Below are 18,327 nucleotides of genomic sequence, written 5' to 3' on the forward strand. Positions count from 1 at the left end.
CAAAACATATTTTCTTTTCCTGCACCTTTTATGTTTACATGCCTCTTCTATACAACCAGAAAGAGGAGGAGTTGAGGGAAAAAAAGACTGGCAGAGCAGTGGCATAGCTATCGGGGCTACATAGTTTGCAGTTGTGGCAGGGTTGTAAGCTAGGGGCCAGAAGCATGCCCCCCCCCCCACCAACCACCACATTAAAGTTTTGATTGAACAGCAGCCTTGGTTTGAGACATGCTCCTTTTCTTTTAGATAACACAGCGTGTTATAGCATCAGCAAAGCTGTTGAGATTTTTAGAAACCTCATCTTCACACTGCAGAAATATTACATAGAAATCTGCAGGGTATACTTTAAATCTGCAGCATGTCAATTTTAGACTGTTGGCACTCTTAAGGAATAGGCAAGTTACCTTGGATCAAAAACTGTGGATGCTTGGAGGATGCTGTGCATGCGTGACTCACTACTCAGTCAAGCACATTTGTTTTTTTTGAGGGGGTTCTACACTGGAATACATGCATTGCAAGTAAGAGGGGTGTGTTAAAAAATATGTATTAAAATTATTGAACCACCCAGACCTGGTATACAGCCCATCTCTTACCACTAGGGTTGTACACATATAAGATCATAGTTGTGTTTTGCTGTAGGTGAAATGGCAGTGGTGAAGTGGATCCACTGAACCTTTGTGGATAATAGCGTGGGCCGTACTAGGGAGCGGAGTCTAAGGTACCGCTGGTTTTCACCAGAGCCCACCGCAAAGCGGGATGGACTTGCTGAGGCAGGCATGCCACCAGGTCGCTGCCCCTGATACGACTCGTCCACACAGGCAGCCGAGGTGTAATGTGGCACAGGAAGGATGAGGCAAACATGAAGTTAGGACAGGGAGGAGGTCAGGGCTGGCAGCAAGGTCTGTTCACAAAAGCAAGAGGTCAGAAGGCAGGCGGCACAGGAGCAAGGTCAGGATACGTAGCAATGGGGTCAGATGCAGAGCAAGGCAAAACACAAACAGAATGTTTTCTCTAAGGCTGTAATGGCACAAAGATATAGCAAGGGGAAACAGAAAGCGCTGAAACTTATAGTGTCAGAGAGCAGCAGTAACCATTTCAGGACAAACTGGCCCTTTAAATCACAGAGAGTCGACGTACGCCCTAGAGGGCGGGTACACATAGCCGGCAACCTGGGATAGAGGAGGAAGCAGGAGGTGAGTAATGGCCCTGCGTTTGCATGTGAGCGCGTCCCTCAATGCGAACAGTGGCTCAGCCAACAGAGGAGAATGGGGCAGGAGGGTGCTCATGGTCAGTGTGTATGGCTGGAGCGCTAGTTGTAACAGTACCCCCCCTTTGGTCTCCTCCTCTTTTTTAGGTCGCAGAAAATTAAAGGGGTACTCCGGTGCTTACACATCTTATCCCCTATCCAAAGGATAGGGGATAAGATGCCTGATCGCGGGAGTCCCGCAGCTGGGGATGCCCGTGATCATGCACGTGGCACCCCGTTTGTAATCAGTCCCCGGAGCATGATGTCACACGGGGGCGGAGGCGTAATGTCACACGCCGCCGGCCCTGCGGTCAACCGTAATCAGACCCGGAGCGAACACGCTCCAGGGACTGATTACAAACGGGGTGCCACGTGCATGATCACGGGCGTCCCCAGCTGCAGGACTCCCGCAATCAGGCATCTTATCCTTTGGATAGGGGAAAAGATGTGTAAGGGATGTGTAAGGGAGTACCCCTTTAAGGACCAGGTAATGGTCCAAGTTATTCTCCTCCGGCTCACAGGACCTTTCTTCAGGACCAAACCCCTTCCAGTCCACAAGGAAATACCGTCTCCCTGTAAAATTTTAGTAGCTAAAATTTCCTTAACCTCAAGGACATCAGAGGAACTGGACACGGGAGTAGGGGTGATGTCTTTTTGGGAAAACCGATTGATGATGAAAGGCTTGAGGAGGGAGATGTGGAAAGAGTTCGGAATTCGCAAAGAAGAAGGCAGATGAAATTTGTATGACACAGGATTAATGCGATGCATGACCTTGTAAGGACCCAGGAAGCGAGGACCCAACTTGTAGCTAGGAACCTTAAAACGGATATTTTTGGCCGAGAGTCAGACCTTGTCGTCAGGAGAGTAAGTCGGAGGGGGTCTACTCTTCTTATCTGCCTGAGACTTCATATGGCAGGAGGTGAGAACTAAAGAGCATCGGGTCTCTTGCCAGATGGACATAAAATCCCATAATTGGTAATCAACAGTGGGCACTCCAGAAGAGGCAGGAAGAGGAGGATGAGGGTGACATCCGTAGACTATGAAGAATGGTGAAGTTTGTGTAGACTCAGATCCTTGTGGTTATAAGAGAACAGAAATGTCAGAATTATAAAAATGTATAATTAATTAACCGAATTGGTCAATAGCATACACACAAAAAAATTCCAAAGTCCAAAATCACTTTTTATATAATGAAAAAATGAATAAAAAGCGATCAAAAAGTCTGATCAATACAAATATGGTACCACTAAAAACTTCCGATCACGAAGCAAAAAATGAACCCTCATACCGGCCCATACACGGAAAAATAAAAAAGTTATAGGGGTCAGAAGATGACAATTTTAAATGTATAAATTTTCCTGCATGTAGTTATGATTTTTTCCAGAAGTATGACAAAATCAAACCTATATAAGTAGAGTATCATTTTAACCGTATGGACCTACAGAATAAAGATAAGGTGTTATTTTTACCAAAAAATGTACTGCATAGAAACGGAAGCCCCCAAATTTACAAAATTTTGTAAGTAAAGTTTTTTCTTCAATTTTGTTGCACAATGATTTTTTTTCCATTTTGTGATAGATTTATGGATACAATTACTGATGTCATTACAAAGTAGAATTGGCGGCGCAAAAAATAAGCCATTATATGGATTTGTAGGTGCAAAATTGATAGAGTTAGGAGGAAAAAATGAAAGTGCAAAAACTGAAAAACCCCTGGTCCTTAAGGGTTAAATCGCAGAGAGCTGGCGAGCGTGCCCTAGAGGGTGGGTACACAGATGCCGGCGACCTGGGACAGTGGAGGAAGCAGGTGGTGAGTAATGGCCCGGCGTTCATTTGCGAGCGAGTCCCACGATGCGAACTGTGGCACCACCGCCAGAAGAGAACAGGGCTAGAGAGTGCTCGCGGTTAGCATGTCCGGCCAGAGCGCCAGTTGTAACAGTATATCTGCAGTTGAGTTGTTGCTCTTTGTCTATATCTATTTTGCTTCTGCTTATCCCCTCATCATTTGACTTCCAAGAAAATTGGGCTTCCAAGTTTTTTATTTCTATTGCCTGTGAGTGTGTCCTGGGCATAGCGGGTGTAGAAGAGTAAGATTCTCCTACAAAGCTTCTAGTGATATTTGGGTGAAGGCACTGCATAATAGTGAGATGCAGTATAGGACACCCTGGCACCAAAGGTTGCTACGCCTAAATATGAAGAATCACAATGTTGTGAACAGCCTCTAAGCATACACAGTAAATCATTCATTGGTTTCTCAACATGCTAGTCAGAATTTTAGTCATTTTAGGTGGTGTAGTTTAGAAGAATGCAATGTTTACTATTTTTATAATACATAATCTGGAAGGTTTAATTTAGCTATTTATATTTTAGTCTTTAAGAGATGTATTATTGATGGGCACCACATATTTCTTCATTAGTTGGATTAGTCAGAATTGTTAACATTAAATACATTGATTTCATCTTCCTAGCTGCAGATATTAACATTACCACATGCTTCATTTGGTGCCTAATTGTCAATAAAAGGATTAGCTCTGTACCATAAACTAACCATGGTCTATGAAGCGGAAAGTATTTTCTGAGGATAATTTTATTGCCTCTTACCAAATGCTGTATACGGCTTTACTGAAAAATGAAAACTGTAGTAAGCTGGTCCAATCCTTCTGTATTTGTAAAGGAAGTAGATTTTGTCAAATAAAAGCCCCCTTGGATTAAGCTTTCAGCATTTAACAGTACAGTATGAACTTAACTGTATTAAGGAACGTGTAAATTGTATTCCCAAAGTAATGCTTAACATGGATGGCCTGCTTAAAATTATTAAAGAGAGGGATATTACAAGTTACCACTTTAATTTGTGTTCATGAAATGTCAAAATTCTAATTAAAGGAGAACTCCAGGATGTACAACTTATCCCTATCCTAAGGATTGGGGATAAGTGTTAGATCGCAGGGAGTTCGACCGCTGGGCCCCCTCGCGATTTCCGGTACGGAGCCTGGGCTTCCTTCCTGCATGAAACAAGCATTTCCAACCACAGGACAAAGCTGCGGCTGACATGCCCCTCCATGCAGTTCTATGGCAGAGCCGGAGATTGCCAAAAGCAGTGCTCCAGCTCTCCCATAGAACTACATGAAGGAGTGTGTCGGCCGCCACTTTCTGCGGTGGTTGAAAATGCTCGTGTCTTGCAGGGAGCTGGGGCTCCGTTCAGGAGAATGCCGGGGGGGGGGTGGATGTCCAGTGGTCGGACCCCCGCAATGTAACACTTATCCCCTATCCTTAGGATAGTGGATAAGTTGTACATCCCGGAGTTATCCTTTAATGTACAAGAACAGAACTACAATGTACAGCAGTATAGTAGTAATCTGATATAACAAATATGTTATATTTCTGGAATGTTGTGGCATACCATGACACACTTCAACAATCATAATATATAATTCAAACAAATTACATTTCTAGTGGTCTGTACAATATTGGTATGTATAAGGTTAATGGAAAAAAAATACCTTAGTTTTCTTCAGTAGGTTTTTTTCAATAAAAAAAAAAAACATTGACTAGAAACTTTATATAAATTGTCTTTTTTGGATATGGTACTATATATTTATTTCTTTATTTTTTACATATTTGATATTTGACCAGTATGCAGCAGTTGTTGGTCACTAGAGTTAATAAGTCTGTCACATGTATTCTTATGTATGGTATTTTACTTTGATACATACTAAGAACTTTAGACTGTACGCTCTTATTAATGTAGTTGCATGACTTTTGAGAGACGATGGGCATTTGTCAAAGGCATCATTTTGGACTATACATTATTGGTTCACTTGTATTTCTTACTATTTTTGAAAGGGAATGCAAAAAAAAAACAACGACCAACAAAACTAAACAAAAGAGCAATTCCGCCGCTGTATTTTAGCATTCTTTTTTTGCTGGCTCTTACTGTGTGGAAAATATAACATGTTATGTTTATTGTGTAGGTTGGTGTACATACAGAAATATCAAATATGTTTAGGGTGACATATTTGGTACAATTTTGCACAATAAATCATGTTTCATGAAAAAATGTCAATACTGCGTCAACGTCAATGCATACAGACAGCATACAAACATTTTTACTTTTCTATTTCTAGACAATCTGATGTTTCATTTTGTGTAGGGTAAGTTATAGTTTTTATTGGTACCCTTTATTGATTAGATTTTTATTTTTTTTATTTTTTTGGTGGTTGGGGTTTTACCCCTTTCTGATCTGCTATGAGGATACATCAACAATGTTCGGATCCCAGAAAAACCTCTATAAGTATATAGTAAGTATATAAGCTGCTATAGCTAGCAGCATGAAATAAAAATGCATGCAATATAGCCATTTTACCTTTTTTGCCCTGAAAGAATTTGTTTAGGCTTTCCAGTCAGACATGGTGCTCTCTGCTGCCACCTCTGTCTATTTTTGGAACTGTCCAGAGCAAATCCCCTTAGTGAACCACTCTTGCTCTGGACAGTTCCTGACATGGACAGAGGTGACAGCAGAGAGCACTGACTACAGAACTTTGTCCAGGCCATGCAGCTGCTGATAAGTACTGGAAGTTTTCTGAATTGAAATAATTAGCAAATTTGTATAAGTTTCTGTTACCAGTTGGATCCCCCCCCCCCCTTTAACTCAATGGTAGTGAGAAAATGATAGGATAGGAACAGTAAAGACACACATAGAATGACCACCAGGGAGTGCCATAAATTCCCCAATTTTCCTGATATTATTTGTTGAATTTCCATGCATAGCTGTGGTGGGTGTTTCTATGCAGCTTAATCAGTCTGTATTGGTTTTGTAATCTACCTGCTGCAAGAGTATGAGCTGCTTTCCCACAAGTAAGATGGCGCAGGTCCCACGCTTCTCTACTATGCATGCCCTATGCAACACACTTCTTCTGAAGCCTAGTATACTCTCATTGGCTGCACAACAGCGGAGAATCACCCACCTGATTGGTGGACTTCGCGCAGCTGCGCAGTTGCCTACTACCCACGCTCTGTACAGTGACACACGTGCAAATAGCCAGCTCTGTTAGGTAAGTGCATTATCCAATGTACAATATGTAAAGTTGTATGAAATGATTTCAAGCATTTTGGCACCTGTGAAACACACTCACTGGGGAATAAATACATCGCTACAATGAATAAGCACCAATATCACGGTACATGAATATGAAATATCGATCACATGATGCAACAATGCCCTAATGTTTTTGTAAACATGTTTTTACTATGTTTTTATTAAAAACTATTGTTATATACACTATGTGCTAATGCTGTAATTATGCAATTAACTGAGCACATTTAAGGCTGCACTGTGGGTCAGTCAGTTGAGCTTGAACATGGCAACGAGAGGTCACAGAAACGTTGCTTCTGTATAACACTGGTATGATGCAATACATTTTCACCAATTTCCATGTGCTGCTGGTTTCTGGTTTTGACATCAAGTTGTGAGCCTTTCACCCAGGCTCCTAACCAGCCACACCATTTATGCCTATACTTTGTCAGTTGTGCTGCTCTCCTTGGATTTTTGCTTTAGTAATCTATATATACGTGTGGGGTTCCATTGGAGGCACATGGGTATCAATATTGCCATCTGGCCCTCATGCCTGGTGTTCATACTTATTAACCCCCAGCCTCTTCAGCTTATTTCCTCCCTTCCTGTTACCTTATATATGAAATTGTATGATCATATTTGGGTTGGCATGACTGGTGGGTAGCAGTTGCGGCCAAAGCACAGCACCGTTCAGCCTCTGTTACAAAGAACAGTTATTTATATATTGGGATGTAGTGTAAAATACTCTTATTTTTGCATACTCTGTTTGAGCTATGTATTTATACTCAGCACTTTATTAATCCACACTGCTGCATATATGTCTTTTCAGTGCTACCTGAGACAAAAATGGTTAACACCTTAAGGACAGGACAGTTGGAGCATTTTTTGTTATTCTGGACAGAGGCTCTTTTTAAATTTTTGATGTATTCGGGATCAGTTGTCATTTTCTTATTTTTCGTGTAATGATCACACAAAAAATATATATTGTTTTTATTGTGACATTTTGTTCTTTATAGTAGTGGTAAACTTGTGTTGATACATGTATCATTTTCTGTGAAAAAAACGCAAAAATATTGTGGAAAACTTGGAAAACTTTTGGAAAGCATTTTTTTAAAATTATTTTTAATGGCGTTCACTATGGGGTAAAAATAATGTTATCTTTATTCTGGAATCGGTGCGATTATGGTGATACACAATTTGTATAACTTTTTATGTTTTTTCTCTTTTTCACAACAAAATCCTTTCTTTTCCCACCTTTTCGTGTTGCCATGTTCTGACAGTTACAACTTTTTTTTTATTTTTTGTCCGATCGCATTTTGTGAAGGCTTATTTTTTGTTTCGAGAAGCTGTCATTTTTATTGGTATCATTGTGCGATACATGATACCTTTTGATAATTTTTTCCAATTTTTTTAACCAAAATAGACAATTCTTGCACTTCTTTGTTGTCGTTTTTTCATGGCGTAATGTTTTATAGCACAAGTCGTTACGAACGTGGCAATAGCTATTATGTATAGGTTTTTTCGTTAAGTTTTTAAAAAAAAATAATACAGGGCTTTATTGGGAAAGGGGGGACATTTATTTTTAGTTTTTTTTACACTTTATTTATTTATTGGAAAACATGTTATTTTTATATTTTTTACTTTGTACATGTTATACTAAACTGCAATCCATCTATACTGCAGCATAGTATAACTGTCAGTAAACACTGACAGTTTGCCTGTGAGATCCAGCCTATGGCTGGACCTCACAGGCCTCCATACTTGGCAGACAGGAAGCCATTAGCTGGGCTCCTGCGCCATGGCAACCCACAGGAACCCACAATCGCATTGCAAGGTCGCTGTTGGGAATCAGGGGGAGCCCTCTTCCCCTGTCAATCCCATGGAAGCCGTGATAAGCAGGACCCCGGCTGTGATTGACAGCCACATCCCACCACTGAAAGTGCAGAGAAAGCAATCCTTGATCACCTTCTCTGCGTGACGGATCTGGTCCGTCACATGTCGGTAAGGGGTTAAAAAAGTCTAAATGTATCCATATCAGTGACATATGCCAACTAGATGGTATGCTAGTTTAACCCCTTAAGGACTCAGGGTTTTTCAGTTTTTGCACTTTCGTTTTTTCCTCCCTACCTTTTAAAAATCATAACCCTTTCAATTTTCACCTAAAAATCAATATTATGGCTTATTTTGGCGTCACCAATTTTATTTTGCAGTGACATTAGACATTTTACCCAAAAATTCACCGCGAAACAGAAAAAAAAATCATTGTGCTACAAAATCGAAGAAAAAAACGCCATTTTGTAATTTTGGGGGCTTCCGTTTCTACACAGTGCATATTTCAGTAAAAATGACACCTTATCATTATTCTGTAGGTCCATACAGTTAAAACGATACCCTACTTATATAGGTTTGATTTTGTCGTACTTCTGGAAAAAATCATAACTACATGCAGGAAAATTTATAAGTTTAAAAATGTCATTTTCTGACCCCTATAACTTTTTTATTTTTCCACGTACAGGGCGTTATGAGGACTCATTTTTTGCGCCGTGATCTGAAGTTTTTATCGGTATGATTTTTGTTTTGATCAGACTTTTTGATTACATTTTATTGATTTATTAATGGTATAAAAAGTGACCAAAAATATGCTTTTTTGGACTTTGGAATTTTTTTGCGCGTACGCCATTTATCGTGTGGTTTAATTAATGATATTTTTTTATAGTTCGGACATTTACGCACGCGGCGATACCACATATGTTTATTATTTATTTTTATTTACACTGTTTTATTTTTTTTATGGGAAAAGGGGGGTGATTAAAACTTTTATTAGGGAAGGGGTTAAATGACCTTTATTAACACTTTTTTTTACTTTTTTTTTGCAGTGTTATAGGTCCCATAGGGACCTATAACACTGCACACACTGATCTCTCATGCTAATCACTGGCGTGTATTAACACGCCTGTGATCAGTGTTATCGGCGCTTGACTTCTCCTGCCTGGATCTCAGGCACGGAGCAGTCATTCGTCGATCGGACACCGAGGAGGTGTCCTGTAAGCTGTTCGGGACGCCGCAATTTCACCGGGTTAATAAAGGGTTAATACCGCACATTGCCGCGATTGGCGATGTGTGGTATTAGCCGCGGGTCCCGGCCATTGATGAGCGCCGGGACCGACGCGATCTGATGCGGGGTCGCAGCACGACCCCGCTTCATATCGCGGGAGCCGGCGCAGGACATAAATATACGTCCTGCGTCGTTAAGGGGTTAACCACTCTTTTTTATTTTTATTTTTTTGGATGTAGCTAAAATTTTATACCAAGTGAGAATTATACCAGTAATCTATCTCCATATTTAATATTCAAAGCTGACTTTCCCCCTTGGAATGTTATAAGACAAAAACAGAGATTTTTTTTCCTTTTTCAAACTAATTAAGTTGCAGTTCTAATAGGATGATGGACAGAATTTACTGTTCAGTTTAAAAAAAAAAAGTTGCATTACATTTTTATTTCAAATCTATTTAACATTTCATTGACGTCCAGCATGTGTCAAGCTATGAGTGCCCTGTTGTGGACTACAGGGTATCACCAATTATAAGGCAGGTGCATGGAGCCCTTTGAATTACAAGCAATCCACAGACCACAAAACACACTGCACCATGTCAAGATACATTTTCGAAAGAAAAACTGTGAAAAAATTCTGCTTTGTAAAACGTTACAAAATGACCCCTGTTGATAGCAATTCACTGAAGTGTTCACAGTCAATGTCTGAATCTTGAATTTTCTAACAATTATTATGCACATTGAAGGCAAGCCATTCAGTGTCTGGAAGTGTTGTCAGAAGTAGATTAACACTAAAAGCTAAATCAACATCCGATGTAATAATCGTAACGGCAGAATATTGCTTTATATGTTCCCGGCATGAATCCCTGTTGTGCCATTTTACTCAAGTCAACTAAAATGTCTTTTAAAAAGAGATAAATATTCACATTTATCAAATATATAAATATGTATGGATTTCTTTTTCTTAAAAAGCAACTCTTGGAAATAGACGATGGAGCGAGACTTTTATTACGTAGAAAATGTGACAAGAATAAAATTGAAAGGGATATTAAACTAAACAATAGATTGGAATGGTGTAAATGCTTTGGAAAAACCGTAGTTAAAGGGGAATTTCTATTTAAGAAATTCAAAGTTAAAGGGGTAACTGAACACTGGAGCCGGGAGCTCATGATGTCATAGCCTTGGCCCCTCATGACAACATGCCCCGCCCCCTCAATGCAAGTCTATTGGAGTGCGCATGACAGACTATGGAAGGGGGCATCACGCCTTCTCCCATAGACTTGCATTGAGGGGGGCAGGGTGTGATGTCATGAGGGGGCCGGGCTATGACATCACGAGCTCCCTGCGCCGGCTTCAGCATTCGGAACATTTTGTTCCAAAACGCTGAGCAGCGGAGTACCCCTTTAAGATAAGAACGGCTAGAAGTGTCTTTATTACAAAAACAGCAGGGTAAGCTGATTCTGTAATTGTTATTGGATTTGTATGGGAGTTACAGCAACAACATTGCATCATGGGATATGCTGTCTTCATAACTCCCAATTTACGCTTTCTAGAAATATATTGGGATTGTAGAATTGGGACCCACATCTATCAGACACAGGCATAGTCTGTGAAGTGATGAACCCTCAAAAGCGATTGACTGCTTTATGGAATATTTTTTTGTTGAACCTGGCAGCGAATGCTTCAACTGCCTGACACAGGAAGACAGTATTGTAGCAATAGGGGCAGCAAAGGTCACAGTTGTGACCAGGCTCCTTATCCAGGGAGGCCCCCATTATCAAACTAAGACTGCTGTTCACTGCTTAATGGTCAGTGTATGGGGTAATGTTAATCTGTGAATTGTGGATTTTACTTAGCAACAGTATGATGGTATAATCGACTTACGGTCATGATGTGGAGTTATAATTTGTCCTTTGTATACTGGTATTTTTGGTCATTTTGGTCTTAGTATACAGCATTTAGTCAGTAACTGTATGGTGATAATATTTGTCCCTGTATTCACTGTAATGAGCTCACATTACAGGTGGCAGTATAGTGTGCTAGACACACATACAAAGGTCAGCACAGTGTACTACACACATGTGGACATTCAGCTGTGCATAATTTATAAATTATATAATTATTATTTATTTATTGGAAAACATGTTATTTTTAATATTTTTTACTTTGTACCTGTTATACTAAACTGCAATACATCTATACTGCAGCATAGTATAACTGTCAGTATACACTGACTGTTTGCCTGTGAGATCCAGCCTATGGCTGGACCTCACAGGCCTCCATACTTGGCAGACAGGAAGCCATTAGCTGGGCTCCTGCTGCCATGGCAACCCACAGGACCCCACAATCGCATTGCAAGGTCGCTGTTGGGAATCAGGGGGAGCCCTCTTCCCCTGTCAATCCAATGGAAGCCGTGATTAGCAGGACCCCGTTCCAAAAGTCAGACACCTGTGGGGCATAAATGCACACTGTACCCCTTATTACACAACGTGAGGGATGTAGTTTCCAAAATGGGGTCACATGTGGGGGGGGTGTCCATTGTTCTGGCACCATAGGGGCTTTGTAAACACACGTGGCCTTAAATTCTGGACAAATTTTCACTCCAAAAGCCCAATGGCGCTCCCTCTCTTGTGAGCATTGTAGTGCACCGCAGAGCACTTTACATCCACAAATGGGGTTACACATTTTGAGGGGCTTTTTTCCTATTTTCCCTTGTGAAAATGAAAAAATTAGGGTAACACCAGCATTTTAGTGAAAAATTTTTTTTTTTTTCATTTTCCCATCCAACTTTAACGAAAATTCATCAAACACCTGTGGGGTGTTAAGGCTCACTATACCCCTTGTTATATTCCATGAAGGGTTTAGTTTCCAAAATGGAGTCACATGTGGGTAATAATTTTTTTGCGTTTATGTCAGAACCCCTATTAAATCAGCCACCCCTGTGTAAATCTCCAATTTAGCCCCCAAATGTACATAGTGCGCTCTCATTCCTGAACCCTGTTGTGTGTCCACAGAGCACTTTAAGCCCACATATGGGGTATTTTCATACTCAGGAGAAATTGCATTACAAATTTTCTTTTTTTCCTTTTACCTCTTGTGAAAAAGTATGGGGCAATACCAGTATGTTGGTGTACAATTTTTTTTTTTTTTTTACAATAACATGCTGGTGTAGACCCCAACTTTACCTTTTCCTAAGGGGTAAAAGGAAAAAGAGCCTACCAAATTTTGTTAGGCAATTTCTCCTGAGTATGGAAATACCCCATATGTCGCACTAAACTGTTGCCTTGAAATACGAAAGGTCTACGAAGTAAGAGAGAGAGAGAGAGAGAGAGCGCCATGCGCATTTGAGGCCTAACTTAGGAATTTGCAAAGTGACAGACCTGGATGCAAGAATTACACTTTCCTCTGATACCAAAATTACCCTATGGCAGTGTTTCCCAAACAGGGTGCCTCCAGCTGTTTCAAAACTCCCAGCATGCCTGGACAGGCAATACTGAGAGTTGCTGTTTTGCAACAGCTGGAGGCTCCATTTTGGAAGTAGTGCCGTGCCAGACGTTTTTAATTTTTATTGGGAGGGGGACTGTGTAGGGGTATAGGTAGTGTTTTACTTTTTATTTTGTGTAGTGTAGTGTTTTTAGGGTACATTCACACGGCAGGGGTTTACAGCTGGGAGTTTGAGCTGCAGTGGGAAATTTACTGCATCTCAAACTTGCAGTGAGAAACTCACTGTAAACCCCCGCCGTGTGAAACCTTGCCCTTTGGCTGTCCATGCATGTAGTTATGCAACAGCTGGAGGCACACTGGTTGCAAAACACTGACAGTTTGTTACTTAACTCAGTGTTTCGCAACCAGTGTTCCTCCAGCTGTTGCAAAACTACAACTCCCAGCATTTACAGTCTATTAGTGCATGCTGGGATTAGTAGTTTGCAACAGCTGTAGGCACACTGGCTACGAAACACTGAGATAGGTAACAAGCTCAGTGTTTTGCAAACCAGTGTGCCTTCAGCTGTTGCAAAAGCTACAACTTTCAGCATGCAGTGACAGCCGAAGAGCATGCTGAGACTTGTAGTTATGCAGCAGCTGGAGATATACTACTAAAACTCCCAGCATGCCCTTTGGCTGCCTGTTCATGCTGGGAATTTTAGTTTTGCAACAGCTGGAGGCACACTGGTTGTAAAACACTGGGAGTTTGTTTAACTCAGTGTTTTGCAACCTGTGTGCCTCCAGCTGTGGCAAAACTACAACTCCCAGCATGTACGGTCTATCAGTGTATGCTAGGAGTTGTAGTTTGCAACAGCTGGAGGCATACTGGTTTCAAAACACTGAGTTAGGTTGCAAACTCTGTGTTTTGCAACCAGTGTGCCTGCAGCTGTTGCAAAACTACAACTCTCAGCATGCACTTGCAGCCGAAGGACATGCTTGTAGTTATGCAACAGCTGGAGGCACACTACTGCAACTCCCAGCATGCCCTTTGGCTGTCAGTGCATGATGGGGGTTGTAGTTATGCAACAGCTGGAAGCACACTTTTTCATAGAAAAAATGTGCCTCCAGCTGTTGCATAACTTCAACCTCCAGCATGCACAAACTACCAAAGGGCATGCTGGGAGTTGTAGTTGTGCCTTCTGCTGTTGCATAATAACAATTCCCAGCATGCCCTTTTGTGCATGCGGGGAGTTGTTGCTAAGCCACAGCAGGAGGCCAGACTTACCTCCTGCTGCTGTGCACCAGATCCTCCTGCCGCTGCCTCCACTCCTGGGGCCCAACACCGCCAGGGATGCTAGGAATCAGGAGCCCCAGGCTCAGGTACTAACTCCCCGCACCCTGGATTGATCAGCGATTTGCGGCGATTGCCGACATGGGGGGGGGGGGTCTCGGGATGCCCCCAGGGGTTTGCACGCGGTGCCTGCTGAATGATTTCAGCGGGCATCCCAATCCGGTCCCCGTTAGGTACACCCTGGGTCCTTATGCGTATGCATCCACAAATGGGGTTACACATTTTGTGGGGCTTTTTGTGGGGCTTTCCCAAAGAGGTTAAGCTTAAACATTCCTACACAGAAACTTTTCAGAAGATTCAGAAGGCTTTTTAAATGCAAATTCCCACATGAAACAAGCCCTTTTAGCCAAAATTTGGCTCCCAGCAACTTCTAGCTTTTCCCAAAAATAAAATCCCCTTTGAAAGGAAAGAGATTTCAGGCTGTCAGTGAGATTCAAGAAAATAAAATGAGGCAGCCAAGGGCAATTCAAACAGGGAGAACAATCCCAAGGAGCCTACTTTTAAAGAGACATAGGTCTCATTGTCCAATATATCATTATTTTGTAGCTTCATCAATAAATGTCTCAATATTTCATATTGCACTGGAAACTTATTTACATGGCCATATTTTAATATTTAAGACCCGATTCTGTGGTCATATGCTGGCCAAACAATTCTTAAGGGGCACTCCAGCTTTTAAAAAATATCCCCTATTCACAGGACTACCCACAATCTTTAGAACAGGGCCCCAAATATCATACAGTAAGGAGCACAGTGTCGACACGTTCCAAGCATTTTCTACAAAAGCTGTACTTGTGTATCTCTAGAAGTCGGAGTCTACTCATCCCCCATGGTATCAGACACTTATGCCCTGTGGATAGGGGATATGTTTTTAAATGCTGGAGTATGCCTCTAAGCAATAACTACATTACTGTTTTTGCTCAGTTTTTTTTTTTTAATTATCTAATTTCTGTATAAATCTAGAGGTCATTTGATGTTGATTAATATGATTGTACATTAATGTTCTGCTTTGCATTCTGCCTTAAGCAAAACATATGTCATTTTACTGTTCATTATTCCATGTCAAATTTTAAACAAATAAATAAATAAGAAAAAATGGTAGGAATATGTAGCTGGCTGAATAGCATTCACAAAGCCTGCAAAATGAAGTTACACATCTTTATAATGTATACAATGTCATACCACCATCTTAGAGTAGTAAGTCGAGCTTTATATGCTGCAATTTTGTCTTGATTGTGTTTAAATTCTACTTATCTTTTAAAGGAAATCTGTCACCTGCACTTACCTGTTGGTACTGGCAGGTAGGGCAGTTGACACTGATGACAACAGTATTTACCCTCTCCCATTTTGTGCAGTCGTTCTTCAGTAATCTTTTCCAGTATCTTCAGCTTCAGGCCCGGCTTGAAGCATGGGTGAGCTTAGTAATGTCACTAGCAGCGGGACCCAGCAGAGAGCAGCAGCGGTGACATCACTAAGCTCCGCCCATGCTCCAAGCCTGGCCTGAAGCTGAATATACTGGAGAAGATTACTGAAGAACGACTGCACGGAATGGGACAGGGTAAGTACCGTTGTCATCAGTGTCACCTGCACTACCTGTCTGTATCGACAGGTTAGTGCAGGTGACACTGGTGACAGATTTCCTTTAATACAAAAAGTATGAGAAAGAAAGTAGATTTAATTAGGCTTCTTCCTCTGGCCTTTCTCCTGCTTCTTCCTCCATGGCTGTAGTTCCTGACCTAGAGCTGTACACTTTCAGGGATAGTGTGCACTTCTCTAATGTGTCTTTCACCTATTCCTGCCTGGATTAACCTATTTAAGGCTGCCCTGCCCAGTCACCTTTGCATGCGCTGCGGATGGGGGGGGGGGGGGGTGAACAATCATCCATTCTGTATACCATTCTTTCACCAGTTGATCTGAAAACAATTTTATTTAGCCTATGATTGGTGGACTGGGCCGTCACTCACAAGACCAGTTTGTCTAGGTAGGTTGGGGCTGGGGCACTCAGAGCTAAGAGGTTGGACTCTCCTGTGCATAGGGTACATGTTTTGCATAATCGGAGTACCCCTTTTGAATGATGTCCATCTTGCCATCACTCAAAAGAATTATCTGATGTCTTTTTCAAATGTATTTAATTTGTCAGTGCTTTGAGAAGCAAAACCTGTTATATTTCTCAGTCTTATTTTTTCATTTGTGAACAGCACTGTCAAAAATAACTGGAACATATGTTTGCTGCAGACACAGCTATACATTTCTAGGCTGGTAAACTTAATATGATATAACTTAATATGATATTTAGGTAAACTTAATATGATATAACTCTCTGGTAGAGTTGTGGGTGTCTAGCTCTAGACCATTATACTGCATCTTTAGTGTCTATAAAATTGACATCAAATCTAATTATGTTGTTATTACTTCCACAGATGTCTGTCATTACTATTTAACTAATAAAAATAATAATAAATATAATACATTTTAACTTATTAACAATGCCATGTAGTTTTTTTTTACAGCCACGGAAGAGGGGTAGTATAGGGCAGTATAGGTATCTGAATTACAATCAGTCCATGGAGATGTAAGGAAAAATAATAAGTAGAAACATGTGTGGTGCTCCACTCATTAAGTCCAACATAATAATCCAAGAAAAAAAGAAGAGTTTTTGTTCCAAACCCCCAAATGCTCGATCCTCCTACAGGCAGACAGATCATGGCCGAGTCGGGGTCTCTCACAGAACCCCTGTCTAAATACCTAGAATGGATGCTACAGCCAATATTCTTATTCTTTTCCATTCTAGCATACATTAATGACACGGACAATTTCCTTGTTTCTTTGGAGATGGTGTTCTGGAAAGAGAATTACCTATGATCTAGACAAGATTCCTCATAATCTAGGCATTGAAATCTTGAGAGAATTCCTCACTTGCTAACAAGGATACAGCTCTTGTGTCATGCCCTGGCAATAATCATAAAAAATAATTGTTTCACGTTCCAGAACAAGTGGTTTAACCAAGAGATGGGTATGGCGATATGGCTTTGAAGCGAGGATGATTTACAGTCAACTTATCCTTTAAACAAATAAAAACCTACTAATGATTTGTAGACTACATATTCATTGTATTAGAGGGTTCCAATGGAGAGTTTGACTTCTTAGTTTTGTATTTAACCTGTTGGGGACAGAGGGCGTACAGGTACACACTCGAGTCCTGGTACTTAAGGATGGAGGGCGTACCTGTATACTCTCCTCATTTCCGATCACCGCAGCTCGCCGGGCGGTGATCGGAATGGAATGCCTGCTGAAATCATTCAAAAGGCATCCCGTGACAATGCCAAGGGGGGTCCTGAGACAATTCTGACCGGCAAATCATGTTTTTTCCAGGCTGATCGAGTCTCTGGTGACCCGATCTCTGACAGCGCCAATCACCCTGATGGATAAAAGTGGGGTGGCAGTGAGGTGCCACCTCCTCCTATCTCCTGCCATTGACCACTACACGGTGATCTCCAAACTGTAGCCCTCCAGATGTGGCAAAACTACAATTCCCAGCATGCCCAGACAGTCAGGAATGCTAGGTGGTGTAGTTCAGCAACATCTAGCCCTTCTACAGCTGTGATTTTCCACCACAGTTCAAACTCCCAGCGAGAAACTCACCATGAACCCCAGCCCATGTGACTGTACCCTAAAAACACTACACTACAATACACTACACAAAATAAAGAGTAAAACACTACATACACACACCCTTACACAGTCCCCCCACCCCCCATTGACTGTCCTGGCATGCTGGGAGTTTGCAACAGCTGGAGGCACCCTGTTTGAAAAACACTGCTGTAGGGTATTTTTGATGGAGGCAAGCGCCATGCTTGTATCTGGGTCTGCAGCTATGCAAATCCCTAATTTAGGCTTTAAATGCGCATGGTGCTCTCTCACTTCAGAGCCCTGTCATATTTCAAGGCAAAAGTTTAGGGCCACATATAGGGTATTTTCGTACTTGGGAGAAATTTTGCTATCAATTTTGGGGGCTTTTTTTCCTTTTACCCCTTATGAAAAGGTAAAGTTAGGGGCTACACCAGCATGTTAGTTTAAAAAAATAAAATGTTTTACACTAACATACTGGTGTTGCCCCATACTTTTCATTTTCACAAGAGGTAAAAGGAGAAAAAGAAAAATTTGTAACGCAATTTCTCCGGTACGG

At 41.3% G+C, this 18,327-nt stretch overlaps 1 protein-coding gene and 1 long non-coding RNA gene across 2 annotated transcripts in view; both read left to right on the forward strand.

Annotated features, from left to right (window-relative positions):
* The window catches only part of HS6ST3 (heparan sulfate 6-O-sulfotransferase 3), a 725,337-nt gene that overhangs the window by 353,540 nt on the left and 353,470 nt on the right, over window positions 1-18,327 (forward strand). The window lies entirely within an intron of this gene.
* Window positions 8,107-18,327, forward strand: part of LOC130355465 (uncharacterized) — an 80,158-nt gene continuing 69,937 nt past the window's right edge. Inside the window, exon 1 of the long non-coding RNA XR_008888537.1 lies at window positions 8,107-8,317. This is a non-coding gene — a long non-coding RNA (uncharacterized LOC130355465). The remainder of the gene's footprint in view (window positions 8,318-18,327) is intronic.

Source organism: Hyla sarda, chromosome 2 (assembly GCF_029499605.1).
Source record: "Hyla sarda isolate aHylSar1 chromosome 2, aHylSar1.hap1, whole genome shotgun sequence".
NCBI classification, from domain to species: domain Eukaryota; kingdom Metazoa; phylum Chordata; class Amphibia; order Anura; family Hylidae; genus Hyla; species Hyla sarda.